General features: G+C 38.5%; 1 pseudogene; it reads right to left on the bottom strand.

The window, feature by feature from the left end:
- Positions 1-1685: 1685 nt before the first annotated feature.
- LOC148114543 (E3 SUMO-protein ligase KIAA1586-like) lies at positions 1686-2415 on the bottom strand (annotated as a pseudogene).
- Between the last annotated feature and the right edge of the window lie 13110 nt (positions 2416-15525).

The raw sequence follows: 15525 nt of genomic DNA, 5'->3' as shown, positions 1-15525 counted from the left end.
TTCTTGAACTTGATGCGCGGATCATTGGCTGAGCGATGGTGTTCTCTGAACTACTTTTTCACTGCAGGAATAGGGTCCCATTTTGGAAGAGGTAGGCCAGTAATGCTGATGGTCATGAGGTTGGTTAAATTGGAAACGGTTAGGCGACTTCTACTCTCTGAACATATGAAGTTCATTTTTGAAAAACCCGTTTCCGCTTTTATTCTGACAATATTTTTTGCTTTTTTAATACTGTCAGGAATTACATACCTCTTCGAATCTTTTAACACATTCTCCACAAAATCTCTATAGTCATTGATGTTAATGTTGTAATTGAAAATGTCATCAAATGTGCGCAGTTGTTCTTCAGCTGCTGTCCATGGAATGACTACTTTCTCAAAATCCCAGTACTCTGGCACCAAAAAACGTAGAAACTGTAATTTATTTGTAATATGCAATTGGCTACCAGTTTTTAAATGTTCACATCCATCACTTGTTTCTGCAAATTTGTTATGATGCTTCCTAAAAGTTCTTCCCGATGAAGTCCAACAATTTGATGATTTTCTACAAATTTATATTTCTGAAGGTTTCTGAAGTAATTAGTCCATCAACTTTTCTTTCGTATGGGCCCTTTCCCTTTGTAAGCAGTTCAAATGCTTTCATTGATCTTCTCACCAGTTTTTCAGCCTTTATGATGTCTGTATTGTGTGCTTGCAGTGAAGTTGAAAGAAGTGAGATTTCTTCCAGAATATCGATCATCAATGCCAAATCATTTAAGAAATATTTATTTTCTAGACGGGCAGCCATACCTGAGTATTTTGCATTTGCATGAAAATATTGATGTAATGCTGGATAAGCACACCACACAGCTATGGTTGCCCTTAAACTACAGGCAGCCCATCTTCGCCCAAAAACTCTACCAATCCTTATTATGTTATTGTCAAGTTCTTCGGATATTTCATCAAGTTCAACTCGGTTCTTATTGGATTGCTGAAAAATGGAGCATATCTTATCAATAAATATTTTAAAATGATTTGTTTAAAATTTATTTTTATATGCCGCCCTTCTCCGGAGACTCAGGGCGGCTTACAATGCGTTAAGCAATAGCCTTCATACTTTTGTATATTTTATACAAAAGCTGTATATTTTATACAGCTTATTGCCCCCACATACTGGGTCCTCATTTTACCCACCTTAGAAAGGATGGAAGGCTGAGTCAACCTTGAGCCTGGTGAGAATTGAACTCGCAGTAATTGCAGGCACCTGGATGTTAAATGCTGCCTTAGTAGGAGGCATTAGCCTCCTATGCCACTCAGGCTCCTGAGTGGCGTAGGATTTACTTGCTTTATTTCCTTTATGGTGTCATCTAAAACAAGTTGGACATGATGCTTCAAGCAGTGCCATATGATGATGTTTGGAAACTCTTTTGCTATTCTGGTGCTCACTTCAGATTTTCTCCCAAGCATAACACTGGCACCATCAGAGCAGAATGCTATTAAATTTTTTTGTAGGTAGTCTCAGGTAAACCCAACTTTACATAAACTTTCAAAAACTGCAGAACATATTGTCTCTGCATCTTGTTTCTTCAATTCAACAAGCTCGACAAAAATTGTTGGTGGGGTCCTCTGAGTCCTCAAATTTTACGAAAAGTATCAAAACTGGTTTGCAGGATACTGTTGAGGCTTCATCAATGATCAGACATATTTTCAGATTCTGTGCAACGATGCTGGTAAACATTTGGGTTTTAATTTCATTTGCAATGCACTCAATTATTTTCACAACTGTTGGCCTTGAATGCAGTCCTACTCCCAGATCTACTCCATTTTCAGTTTGTAATTCTATCAATTCCTCTATGCTTGATATTGGTCTGCATGCTTTTGCCAGGCTGTAAACAGTTTTGAACATTTTAGAAGTGGTGCCATATTGCCTTTCAGAAATCTTGTCCATTGCTTTTGTTATGGTTTCCTGCTCTGCTTGTTTTACATTATCTCTACAAATGGTGTATGATTTTGATATGAAATGTTCTCTCATTTTCTTCCTTAGAGACGCCTGCTGCATGTCCTTGTTTTTCCCAGCCGCCTCCATCTAGAAAAGCTTCCATTCTTTGGACACATGAATACTGCTCTCTATTGTGAAGTCATGTTTCGCAAAGTACTTGCTACCTAGTTTCTTGTTTGAAACTTCCAACCTGTCATACTTCGCTTGGAAGTAGCTGAACTGTTGCATGGTCCAGCAGTCTGGAAGAATGCTTTCAATTTTGGGCGTGGTGGGTGACTCAATACTTGACTTGCTCCTTTCTCTGGTTTCAAGTGGTGGAAGTGGTGGTGCTTGTGGTGATTGGGATGGTTTTGGATCATCCAAGGCCACTTCTGATGGTTGTTGTGCAAGTTTTGGTTTCTTGGCCAAGAAACTGATTAAAGTCTTTTGCCTTTTCATCCTTTCTGTTAAAGGTGGCTGCTACTGCAAAAGAAAATAAAGGAGCTTTGTTGGCTTAGGACACACAATGTAAAAGCACACAAACAGCTCAAAGAGCTCAAAAACCAACTTTCACACTTTACACACACACAACACAAAACAACACAACTGACTCACACATGTGAGATATAAAAACCTCCATTATATACTCATAATTCAAAAACAAGTCTGGTTCACAAAATCAAAGGTTTATCGGAGATATCATGAAGAAAAATAAAAAGCGGTTGCAAGTGCGGCCTCTTAGACCCTTCCCAATTGGATTGAGTTCAGAGCTCAAAATGCAGTTTTCAAGCTACACATTTTATACTCGTACACAATGCATGCCATGCCTAAGAAGCCCTCCCAACTCCCCTTTATTTTCCTAAGTCATTCTCCAAGTTATTTTACACTTTAAAGGGCCATCTTGACATTTCCTGCCTAACAACAACTATCATGTTTACTTTTAATTTTCACCTTGAGCGGATGTTCCTTTCTTACTGATAGTGGTCTTGCCCAAGGCATAGGTTCCTGTCTCCTATGGAGCTTTTAGCAAGTCATTACACATTGTCTCTACTGATTACAATTTGTATTCAGTTTGCAACAGTAAGAACATCATAGCTTTTTAATACATCTAACACTTTTATGAAAGAGTAACTTATTATTCATTGCCTTTACACACAATGCAAAAGCAGCTGCACTTCACCCAAAATGGCCCCTGCAACAAGCAGGAACCTCATAGCCACAAAGAACTCAAAAACCAACTTTCACACTTTTTCCACACAAAATGTCACATGCAGCTTTGTGAGATTTTGTGTGTGTAGTGAGAGTGAAACACTACAGAAACACACAAAAACTCAGAAAGTTGCACAAATATTTTGTTTTATTATTTTATTTTATTTATATTTTTAGATAAAAGCAGCTACATTTAAAACTTCCTAAATTTTAAATGGCTATGCCTAAAAAAACAATTCCTAAAAAAAACCCCAATTAACTATATTTTTTAAAGCCCCCCCCCCAAAAAAACAGTTACTTTCCCAATTGAAGGCACAAGGTAGGCAGGCAGGCAGGCAGATTCAGTTGCTCGCTGATGAGATTGATTGCAGGGATTGCAGCAGGCAAAGCAAGGCAGGCGTTGTGACCAGCAGTTTGGGATTCAGTCTGAAGAGCGAAGGTAAGCAAGCTGGAGGCTGGGGGGAAGGTGGGTGGTTAGATAGGCGGCTTAGCCAGGCCAGGCAGGCAAGCCTGGGGTCCCAGGGCCCAGGGGCCCTGGAGCCCTGGGGGGCAGCACGAGGGCCGCAACCGATCCCCAGTGGCTGCACGAACTATGCAAGCCTGGGGATTGGGGGACTGGCACGCTAGGCCACAACACGCAAATGATCCCCAGCAGCTGCGCAAAGTACGTGAAGCTGGGGATTGGGGGGGGCACACTAGGCCGCAACTGGCGATGCTTACCTTTTTGAGTTAATGGCCATTGGAGAGGCATCCGAGCGAGGCGAAGCATCTGAGCGAGGCATCCGAGCAGGCAGGCATCAGCGAAGTAACTGGGCCATGTGGAAAAGGGGCCATATAGGTCAGGATGGGGTGGGTGGGCGAGAAGCACTGAGTGGCGGGAAAAGTGAGCGAGCCAGAAGGAAGCAGAGAGTGGGCAAGTGGGTGACCAGGCGACCGGGTGACCGGGTGATTGGGTGGACCAGGGATTATTGCTACTGGTTCGGCGAACTGATGACCATCATCACTACTGGTTTGGGTGAACTAGTCCGAACCGATAGCATTTCACCCCTGATGTGGTCCCATTCTTTCCTTTAGAAAAAAAGCCAAGAGATGCATCCTGACCCGATTTTGAACCGTTAATTAATGTTCCAGCTGGTTTTAATTTATGTTTTTGGTTTTTAAACTTTTTAAAAATTCTGTATTGATTCTTAGCTGCCTTTAATATGGAAACTGAGTTGAAAGAGAAGCTGTAAAATGAAATCACTCAATAAGCCATTGTCTCATTAAACATGAAGAGTGCGAAATAATAGATTTATGGGGGACTTTCAAACATCCATAGTGATAATGTTTTATTCTTCAATATTCTGATTTTACCATTATGAAACATAAGTATCCTATCCATGTGTGCACAGAATCTAATTTACCCTTAAGTAAAACTGGAACGTAAAACTCCAACTGAGAACAAGGCAGCTAATCTAACCAAGCCCTAATTTCCTGGTAGTGAGCAGATGTCCATTGTACCAGAAAAGGACTCTGCCATATTCTGCTTTATAGCAATGAGTTAAATCCATATCATAGAATCAAAATGTGGCATCATTTACCAAAGGAATTAATACAGCTAATTGCATATTTAGCCTAAGGATGCCAATCTGTGACCAGCATACCAAAGGTTGTTTGTGGCCCCCAGAAACCCCAAAGATTCCACAATCAAAATTCAATGGCAAATTTTTTGCAGTTTTTAAAAAAATGAAATAAAGGCTAAAATAGGTATACCACATTTCCCCTGAAGAAAACCTCCTATTTTCCTTAATCCTTAATACTGTAAGAAAGTACTGGAAATATTAACCCTGCCCCTTGCAATGATATAATAGTATCATCATCACATCATCTATAATTCTTGGAGGTATAGAAATTTAAAGAAAAAGTGTAGCTCTGACAGAGCCATAGCCTAGTTAGATAAGCTACATATGTCATTCAGCAGAAAAGCTAGAATGCCCAATTCATTTCTTATGTTTCAAAAATAAATGGTAGTCATCGCACTTTAAATCAACTCAATGCTTTTAGTAACATCTTTGTGTGATTACAAATAATTCCAGAGACAGACATTTTGGTGAGAGGAAAAGGCCTCTTTTTATGAATTAATGGTGAGGCTGCATTTTGGTTTCAAACTATCTCATTTATATTTGATGAGAGGAATCTGAACAGCCTACTTATTTTAGCTAAAAAGCTTTCAGCTAGTTACAGATTCCAAAAACAAGAATTCACAGATTCCTTAGAAATGAATGAGAGGAAGAGTTAAATTTGATTATAATACATATAATGTGTGTGTGTGTATGTGTATATATATATATACGCATACACACACATATATATATACATATATACATATATACATACATACATACATACATACATACATACATACATACATACATACATACATACATATATATATATATATATATATATATATATATATATATATATATATGTACAGTATGTATGTATTTGCCTGTCTATATCCCTGTAAACAATGTTTTAAAAATAAAAGCTAAGGACAGAATTTTCACAGCCATTCTGATGCAATTTACTTCTTTCCACAGTGACTATATTTTCAATAGCATAAAATATATGCAGTTCAGGGTTGAACTGTGAAGTCCTTGATGCTTTCTGAGCTTGGTTTTTTTTCTTGCAGACATTTCATTACCCTATTAGGTAACATCATTGGTGCAAGTCAACTATATTTTAATCATATGTTGCAAGAAAAAATAGAGGCTATAGAGTCATTCTGTATATTAGTATAACCACCCTTTCTTTCCCTACCCCTACTTCAACTGTCTTGTCTTTACAAAACTTGCATCAATTTAACCACTCCATGTGTCTGATGAAATAAGCTATGACTCACAAAAGTTTATACCTTTTAATTAAAGCCACTATTCATACTGTAGAAAGTTAGCACCCACCCATCTCCTAGAAGAATGAAATATTTTAGGAAATATTAAAAAGGCAGAATATTATATTTCCCTGAAGGAGAAATGGAGAAACATGCTCTTGGAGACAGAAAACAGCCTCCAAGTCTTTCTTAATAGCCCCAGCAGACATTTAAGTGCCCATTAAGAAAAACTGGGCCAGCCTATTCAGAAACCAAACTGAGGAGGCATTTTTTAGACATGCAGATTTGGTAATCCATTCAAGACAGGATATTCTGAAACAAAGGTAGAATGGTAGGATTAGCCGTCACTCAAGATCCAACATAGGAGAAAGCCATTAAACCACACTAGGAATTATTGCATCACCCTCAGAGCAGTCCAAACTTCAATCAAATTTAGCTCAGACAAACATCTAGGATTTGTACTTTGCCTTTAGAGCCAGCTATGACCCCTACATAACCCCTACATGACCCCATGGGAGTCTGACAACAGCCAATAGAATACATGTTCTTGCACAGGAACAGGAAGCTCAAGCACAAAGCTCAAAGAAGGTATAAAAACCCTCCACTCTCAACTCCATTTTGTCAGCTGCACCAGAACCACAAACATGTGGTTCTGTTCATCAATAAATGGACCGTCTTTCCAATCAGTTTCCAGCCTCCATTTTGTCTCCAGTGCCTTTCTCCCGGCTTGGAACTGAACAGGGTGCATATTTCTTCCCACAATATAATATAATAAGTCCAAATCAACTACACTATGGTTTATTATCCAAATTTAATGAATAAATAAACCATAGTGTAGTTGATTTGAACTTATATTGTATTGTGATAAGAAATCCAGGAAGCCCTCTCTGGTACATGCTCAATAGTTGTCTAACAACTTAGACATCAACACACAGTGGAAAGCCAAATGAGCTGCTGAATGCCCAGACACAGGCAGTTACGTAGATGACCCCACAAAAAAGGTGCCAGGTTTTGACCTTCCTCACCAGCATTGGTCAACTCTGAACAGGATCCGTACCCAACATGGTGTCTGTCAGGACTTATTGTTTAAGTGCGGTCTTGTCTCTAGCCCTCAGTGTGATTGTGGTGCTGCTCGACAAAATACCACATTGTGTCCGAATGTCCATCAAGAGCTTACACCGGCCTAATGTCTAATTTTTTCAACATAGACCACTCTGTCCTTGAATGGCTGGGTGAACTTGGACATTAACATATGAACTACTATACAGTCCATGTATTTGCCATGTGCTAAATAAAAAAATATGGTTTATTATAATGTATAAATCCAGAGACTACATACCCACCCACACACAGAGTCATTGCCCAAACAGTGGATATAAATTCATAGAGATGTACCTCAAAGTATGACCTCCGTTTCTTTCCTTGCATTCCAGTTGTAAACCTATTGATCATTTCATACAAGAGTATTTGGTTATAAGACTTAAAGCATTTAGAGCTTGTATTTCATTTGGAAGGTAACAGCACAGTGAGAAAGAATAATGCATTCATGCTGTCTAGCTTCTTAGTATATAACCCCAACATCTAATGACCTGTTATCATGCCTTCCTCAAAGGCCATTTGTGCCATTGGAGCATTTAAATAGTGCTAATTGCTTGTTGTTTCTAAAGCAATTAAATGATTATCAGTATGCATTCATCTATTCTCTTGGGCTGGGAAAAGAAATGGCAACAATTTAGTGAGCTTAGTTTAGAAAATGAGTAGCTTTGTAGAATTTCCTAGGACAATCATGGACTTAAATTGATACTGCTGAATTATAGTGCTCAGGTTCTTGAGAGAGCACAGGGGAATCTATAGATGTAGATCTTGTGGTAGAATGAAAACAAACATACAATTTAACAGGAGATGAAGCAGAATCTTTGTCTGGGGCATGATTCCAGCAGCATTGAAATTTGCCTTATGGTAAATCTCATACATATACCAGTAAAATGAATGTAGATTCATAGGTCATTTTGGTCTTCCATTCCAGGTTAGCTGTCTCTATCATTTAAAAAATGAAACATTTTTCTTCTTTAAAGATTCAAACAATTGTGAAATAACTTTAGAGATTGAGGGAGAGATGGGTTGTTGATGAAATAGATAATAGCTCACTGATGCCTTCCACAATTGGCTTTTGTTATAAATGTAATTAACTATTAAAAATAAGAACTCATTCTAGGAAAGAAAACAATACAGGAAATGTGCTTTAAAATGTTGCAATTCATGCAAGTTTATCTTTTCCCCATATGCAGTATATGTAGAGATATGTCAAGCTTTAAAAGTTCAAATTTTTAGAAATCATTGTTTGGATTATAAATTTTCAGAAATTTGTTACAGGTCCAAAATAAATGCAGCCAATGCTATCAGTCCTTTGAGGTAGTACATGGGGACCCAAAACAAATTTGGTCTAGTTTCAGGCTAGAAACCAGGAGTCTGTGAGTACTAGAACAATCTTTGGCATGAAAACTGCTTGGCCAATCATTCTCTCTGAGTCCAATCCACCACACAGTTTTGCCATTGTGGGAAAAATAGGAGGAGGAAGGAGTATTACCCTGTTTCCCCCAAAATAAGACGTCCCCTGATAATAAACCCAATCGGGCTTTTGAGAGCATGGCAATAAGGCCAAGCACTTATTTCAGTGTTCAAAAAAATATAAGACAGGGTCTTATTTTCGGGGAAACATGGTAAGTATGTGTCAGGCCCAAGTTCAAAGATGAAAAAATGATTCCAACCAAATCTAATTCTTTTTCTGCTTACACCTAATAGACAGAATCTTACCAGATTGTAGCTATAAACTTCTACTGTAATAGATATACCCTGAGAGATTTTAGGGTGTGGTTGCCATGAACCTCTTCGTCCCACTCCCATCTAGTTCATGACTGCATAGTCTCTTGTTTTGGGCTTCTCTCTGGAATTTACTGCCTCCTCCCTGGGAAACTGGGGTGCTCTTTCCAAGATCCCCCCCATTCCTTCTCCAGGTGCCCATTACATCACAGTATTGTTCCCCCCCTTTATTTCTTTGTCGGTAAAATATAAATTCAATACATCATAATATGTTTTCTGCCTTGAATTATTTTCAAAACAACTATGTAAATAAATAAAATACTTTTATTTTATAATACTCTGTTATTACCTATAAATTGACTACTAAATTTTAGAATAATTGTAGAATAAAAGTTGTGGATGCTACTTGGGCCACTTTTTTGTAATGTAGGCAGTTATGAAGAATGAAGAAAGAGGGAGCAAGTAGGCAGTAGATAGCTAGACAAGGTAAAGAAAGGGAATATGTATCTATAAAAGAGTTATTAATAATCTTTGTGACAAATTAGTCTGTAAATAAGCATGAAGGAAAAGTTTTGTAGATATATTGTTTATCCTTACCATCTGTTCAAACATCCTTATTATTAAATGGTTAATTGTTCATAATCAGCTGGTCCTCTGAGTAAATAAGAGAATATAATAAAATCTCCCCCTCCAGTCCCACATCTAATTGCTATGCTCTCAGAAACAGAACCAATAAAAAAGAAGATAAACATAGAGTTCTTAAATTCTAGTTATCATATTGAAATTGTGCCAGTGAGATTTTAAAGTATATACAAGATCAGCTTAAAATAAATTATTCTACTTCTGGCCAAACAAACCCAGGTTTGCTATAGAAATAAGCAAGTTTTTTTTTAAAAAAAACCCTTTTCAAGCACCAAAGAAGTTTTTCATAAGCACTCTTGATGCTGAGAGTCTAAAGACGAGATTCTTTCAGAATTAATCTCCAAACATGAGGAACGTCTGCTTTCTTTGATACTCCACTCAGTATTATTTTTGTGAAATCAGCCCTGGAGCAATCATGGAATAAAAATATATAGCAATAGAAACCACAGAACCTACTGCTAATTATTTATGTTACCATTGTCTTAGAAACAACTTTTTGCTCCCATATATCTTTATTTTACTCTTTTTAACTTGCCTTTAACACTGCAGAGAAATGAGGACAGATAATATTTCTGAATCTCCTGATTGGTCCCAGATCGCCATGAATTAGGAGATGGAATTATACTATTTCCTGCACAAATTCATTCACCTTTTTGTTCAATATATTTTCCAAATTTTCTCAAGGAACTCAAGGTGTTTTACACAACAATCTCCCTTTGTTTTATTCCCTAAATAACTCGGCAATAGGCTGGCCTAAAAATCTCTCTACTCCTAGTCCAAACATTTTAATCTGTACATAATTCTGGATCTCTAATTTTCTTCTTTCTCTTTACTTAAGGGCCATATCAGTAGTGGTTTTCACTTACCTTCGCTACCGGTTCGGAACTGTGAGCGCACATGTGCACGCTTGCTTCGCTCACGCACGGTGCTTCTGCACATGTGCAGAGCGCCTGTGAAGACATCCGGGCAGGTGGGCGGAGCCTCCCGCTGCCGCTGCTACCAATTCGCCCGAACCAGGACGAACCGGTTGAAACCCATCACTGGGCCATATGTAATACAGTAGACTGTATAGATAGAGAAAGCCTAGGTTCGACCTCTAGCATTTATATAGAGGGAAAAACTGCCTAAAACCTGGTGAGTTACTTACCGGCAACCAATTTAACAAGACTGGTTTAAATGGGCCATTGGTTTGATCCTACAAGATCACTTCTAAGCTTCCTTCAACTCCCAGGATCAGAACGACTTAGAAAAACCATAGTTAGTCGTTGATTGTTTTTTGTGCAAAACTCATATTGCCCTGGCTATGGCCTTAAAACAATAAGCAGGGATTTTCTCCTTGTTCTAGTGAGTTGTGGTTCTGACCAATCTCATCATCATGTGCAACAAAGGAAGGCTTACAATACTGCTTTCTATTTCCATTATCTTTCTTGAAGGCAAAATCCCATCTATGATGACAAATGTGACTGCCTCCAGCAAAGACAAATGACAAAGCATTTACCTAGCAACCAAAAAAACAATGAAAGCTATCAGATCATTTCCTTCTGCATATTTAGTTACTTAAAAAAATACTATTGTTGTCAACAGGAGAGCTGGATTCCAATTATCTAATTCAAGTGTTTTCAGTGAACTGTCATATGAAGAAGCTAATAACAATATAGCCTAGTTTTATTCATGAGCCATTGAACAATTCCTATATAAATAGATCACCTCTACTCACCCGTTCCTGCAAGATGTAAAGTGCAGAACTCACATTGCAGATATTTCTTTAAAAGAGAGCAAGAGAAGGTACTATGCTTCAACATCAGTGAAGAAATGCTAGTTTCCTTAACCACTTGAATCATAGAGTTGGAAGGGGCCAATTAGACCATAGAGTCCTACCTGCTATTTATTGTTAAGACTCCAAACCCGGTCGCCTAGTGAAGAAGGACCCATTATTTCTCTTGAATAATTAGTGATCAAATGTATAAGTGGGCTGTGGCATCCTTGTCAAAATATAATTCCATGGTTTAATCATCAGAGAGAGTTCAATTAGCTAAAGCCATGATGGCGAACCTATGGCACGCATGCTGGAAGTGGCAAGCAGAGCCATGTCTCAGGGTACGTGAGCCATTGCCCGTTGCTCTACCAGGTTCTGGCGCACTGGCCAGTGGTCTTCACATGTGTCAGAGTGCTAGAAACCGGAAGACCAGCTGCCTGGTGCGCATGCGGGAGCTGGGAAGATCTTCTGGTTTCCGGTGCACACATATGCACCGGCCAGCTGGTCTTCACATACACATGCATGCCCAAAACTGGAAGACCAGGTGACTGGTGCGCATGCGTGTGCTGGAAACTGGAAGATCTTCCCGGCGCCCGCATGTGCACTGGGCGGCTGCTCTTATGGTTGCTAGCATGTGCATGCGCGTGTGCTCCCACTGGGTGCCAAAAAGGTTTGCCAACACTGAGCTAAAGTTTAGTGTGATTGTTATATCAGGTTATTATTTACAGCTTTGTAGTTAATTTGTACTACATTTTTGGTGAGGAAATTACTCAGGGAATTCTGTACATCTTATATTCAAGATAATAACTATGTTGCATTTGCTAAGGCAATGTTGCCCACTTGTGTCTACTGAGCTTTAATTATTTTGCTTTCCTAAGAGCTTCTTTGTCTTGAACACAACAAAGAAAAGGAGAGGCTGGTGAAAAGCTGTTTGGAGGTAGGACATTACAGAGTAGGAATGGCCGTTTAGATTATTCTTGTAGAACTTTTCTGATTAATTAGCCTCATATCACACATGGCCCACACAGCATACTTTAAAGCTTAAAGAGCATATAAGACACAGATCAAAGCCATAACACTACAAAAATAAGCAAAATCAAAGACAAATTTATTTAGCTTCCATTTAATATGCTATCATAAAGATCAAACACAGTGGCTTTGAGACTGTCAGAGTTCAGCTTAATGGGCTAGCATCCTTTTTATGTTTGTTATTTGGTAAATAAATAACTGTTCCTCATTAACAGACTTTCCAAAAGTCTTGGGAGCATCAAAATATTAATACAGTTTATGGTTTGTATGTGTGTACATACTTATCAGGCAGATAGGTATAGGCATGGCAATGGAAGTCTACCAGTATTGACCAAAGAAACATTTAATTTAAATGCATAATTTCTCATTCAATTTTTTATTCTCTTCCCTTTAAGGTTTTGTTATGTATGATGGTGAGGTTTTGTAATTGTATGAAAAATGTATTGATTTGTTTGCCCCAAACCTATTGAGAACTTTGAACTACCTGGGGCTCCATACATTGTTGTTGTTGTTGTTGTTGTTGTTGTTGTTGTTTAATTTGATTTATATGCCGCCCTTCTCCGGAGACTCAGGGCGGCTTACAATGCGTTAAGCAATAGCCTTCATACTTTTGTACATTTTATACAAAGTCAGCTTATTGCCCCCACAAACTGGGTCCTCAATTTACCTACCTTAGAAAGGATGGAAGGCTGAGTCAACCTTGAGCCTTGGAGAGATTCGAACCAGCAGTAATTGCAGGCAGCTGGATGATAATAACAGGCTATTAGTCTGCTGCGCCACCAGGCTCTTGTATTGTAACTGAATATCACCAAAAAAGATGGAATCCAGAAAAAAGAACCCAAAAAGATACTCATTTGCACATAATACATGTACGGTATGTTATATTTAGGGACAGAAGTATACTGTATGTATTATTTATTTATTATTTATTTTTATTAGTCATATTTCTATGCCGCCCACTCTCCAAGGACTCTGGGTGGTTTACACCAAAGACAGTATACTAAATAGCATATTGCCCCCAACAATCTGGGTCCTCATTTTACCCACCTCGGAAGGATGGAAGGCTGAGTCAACCTTGAGCTGGTGAGATTTGATCCGCTGATCTGCTGAACTAGCAGTCAGCTGAAGCAGCTGCAGTACTGCACCCTAACCACTGCGCTCTGTAGAAAGAATTATTAAAATCTAAATAGAATGCACCTCAGTTGGTACATTCCATCTGAAGCATAATGTTAGACTTGGAAGGAGTCACTTGGTAATTTAATTCAAATCTCTGTAGAACCCCCTTGACTCACTGCTGTCTCATTTCTACTAGAATGCAATTAATGAAGAAGAATCTACCACTTCTTCCTGCAATTGGTGTCACTGTCAAACAAAAAATTGTCCTAAATTTTTTTTGGAAATCTAAATTCCTGTAATTTAAATGCATTCATTTGTATCTTGCAGTGGAACAGTGGAGGCAAGACTTCCTTTTAAAGTATTTCCTTAGATATTTGGACAGGGATAGATTCTCTTGGTCTTTTTTCAAGGGTAGACTTTACCAATTTCCCTCTGTTAGGGTTTAGTTTCTAATTCTCTCACTATTCTTGTTGCTCTTCTCTAAACCTGTTATAGTTTGTCTGAAACCTTCTGGGAAGAATGGTGCCCAATTCTGGAAGTGGAGTTTAACTAATAATATAATATTACTTCTTATGATATGAACACTCTTGGTAATGTGGTGTAATGTGGTTGGTGATTACCTATAAAGCCCTACATGGCTTAGGCCCGGGGTATCTGGCGGATCACCTGCAGCCAGCAACAGCTCCCCATCGCCTGGTGCACTCACACAGAGAGGGCCTACTTGGGGTTCTGTCGGCCAAGCAATGTTGGCTGACGGCCCCTAGAGAGCGAGCCTTCTCTGTAGGCGCACCTACCCTCTGGAATCAGCTCCCCTTGGAGCTCCGGGTGGCCCCCGACCTTTGCTCTTTCCGCCATGACCTTAAAACATGGTTGTTTCACCAGGCTGGCCTGGACTGAAGGTGTTTAATGGGAATTTTAGATTCTTTTATTGTTTGAATTTTAATTTGGACTTGTTGCTTATTGCTGTGAGCCGCCCTAGTCCTTGTGGAGAAAGGGCGGCATATAAGTCCGATAAATAAATAAATAAATAAATAAAGTATCCTGAAGTTGTATTTCTCTTTTTGGCAACCGTGTCACACAACATACAGGTGTCTTTGAATTACAACTGTAATGGAATCCAGAATTATGGTTGTAAATTGTTGGGATCACCACATGATCTCATGACCTGATTTTACAACTTTTTTTTCAGCAGTCATTAAGTGAACACAGTGGTTGTTCAGTAAATGTGATGGTCATTACGTATTATCTGTTTTATCCAATGGGTGTTTTTTTGATGGAAACCAGAAGTTTTGCCACAAACCAGCAAAAAATGTTGAAAATTGTGGTCACATGACCATGGGATACTACAAATGGCTGTAAATGCAAGCTAGATGCCAAGCTCCCAAAATACAATTATGTGACTGTATGTGTGTGTGTGTGTGTGTGTGTTTGTGTATGCTGCAGCTGTTGCAACTTTGAAATCATGTTGTAAGTACCTTTTGGGAGATTTGTTATAACTAATAATGATTGCTGAATGACCAGTTGTTAAGCAAGGACTACCTGTGCTGTATGTTTGGTTGTAGCAATTATCATTCCAAGATATTTTTCACTAGTACTATCAGCAACTCTGGTTTCCACAATGTAATATCTGTACATTTGGGGTTTTTTTGTTTTCTAAGTGAAGAACTTTGCATTTGTCTCTGCTAAACTTCATTCTATTTTCCCCCAGTTCATTTCTTTAACCTGTCTCTGTACTTGCTTAATCTGCTGTCTAAGTCCTAATTGTAGTGGGCTTATTGGAGGCCTCTGGATATTTTTAAACCTTAGATAACCCTTCAAATTAAAGAATATATTCTGTACAGTAATACATACAGCTATCCTACCTCTTACCCAGAGGACAAGAAATAGAGTAGAAATGTAAGCAGTAAATTATTTGTAACAAAGTGAAAAAGATATAAAACTGTATACATAAAATTAGCATCTTTGGTGGAACAATGCTGTACTGTTGTTCTTACAAACTATGCTTTCCTTGTGCCACATTGTTATTGCTACACAGAGTGCCACTGAATATTTGTGTGATTCCAAGTGGGAATTAGAATTGAAGGAACTCTACAGTCAGCATTTTCATATACTGATTTGGGAGTAA

The sequence above is a fragment of the Pantherophis guttatus genome, chromosome 3, assembly GCF_059756535.1.
Source record: "Pantherophis guttatus breed Tessera chromosome 3, ASM5975653v1, whole genome shotgun sequence".
NCBI classification, from domain to species: domain Eukaryota; kingdom Metazoa; phylum Chordata; class Lepidosauria; order Squamata; family Colubridae; genus Pantherophis; species Pantherophis guttatus.
The sequence above is the reverse complement of the archived record's forward strand: the minus strand, read 5'-3'. Positions and strand labels throughout refer to the sequence as shown.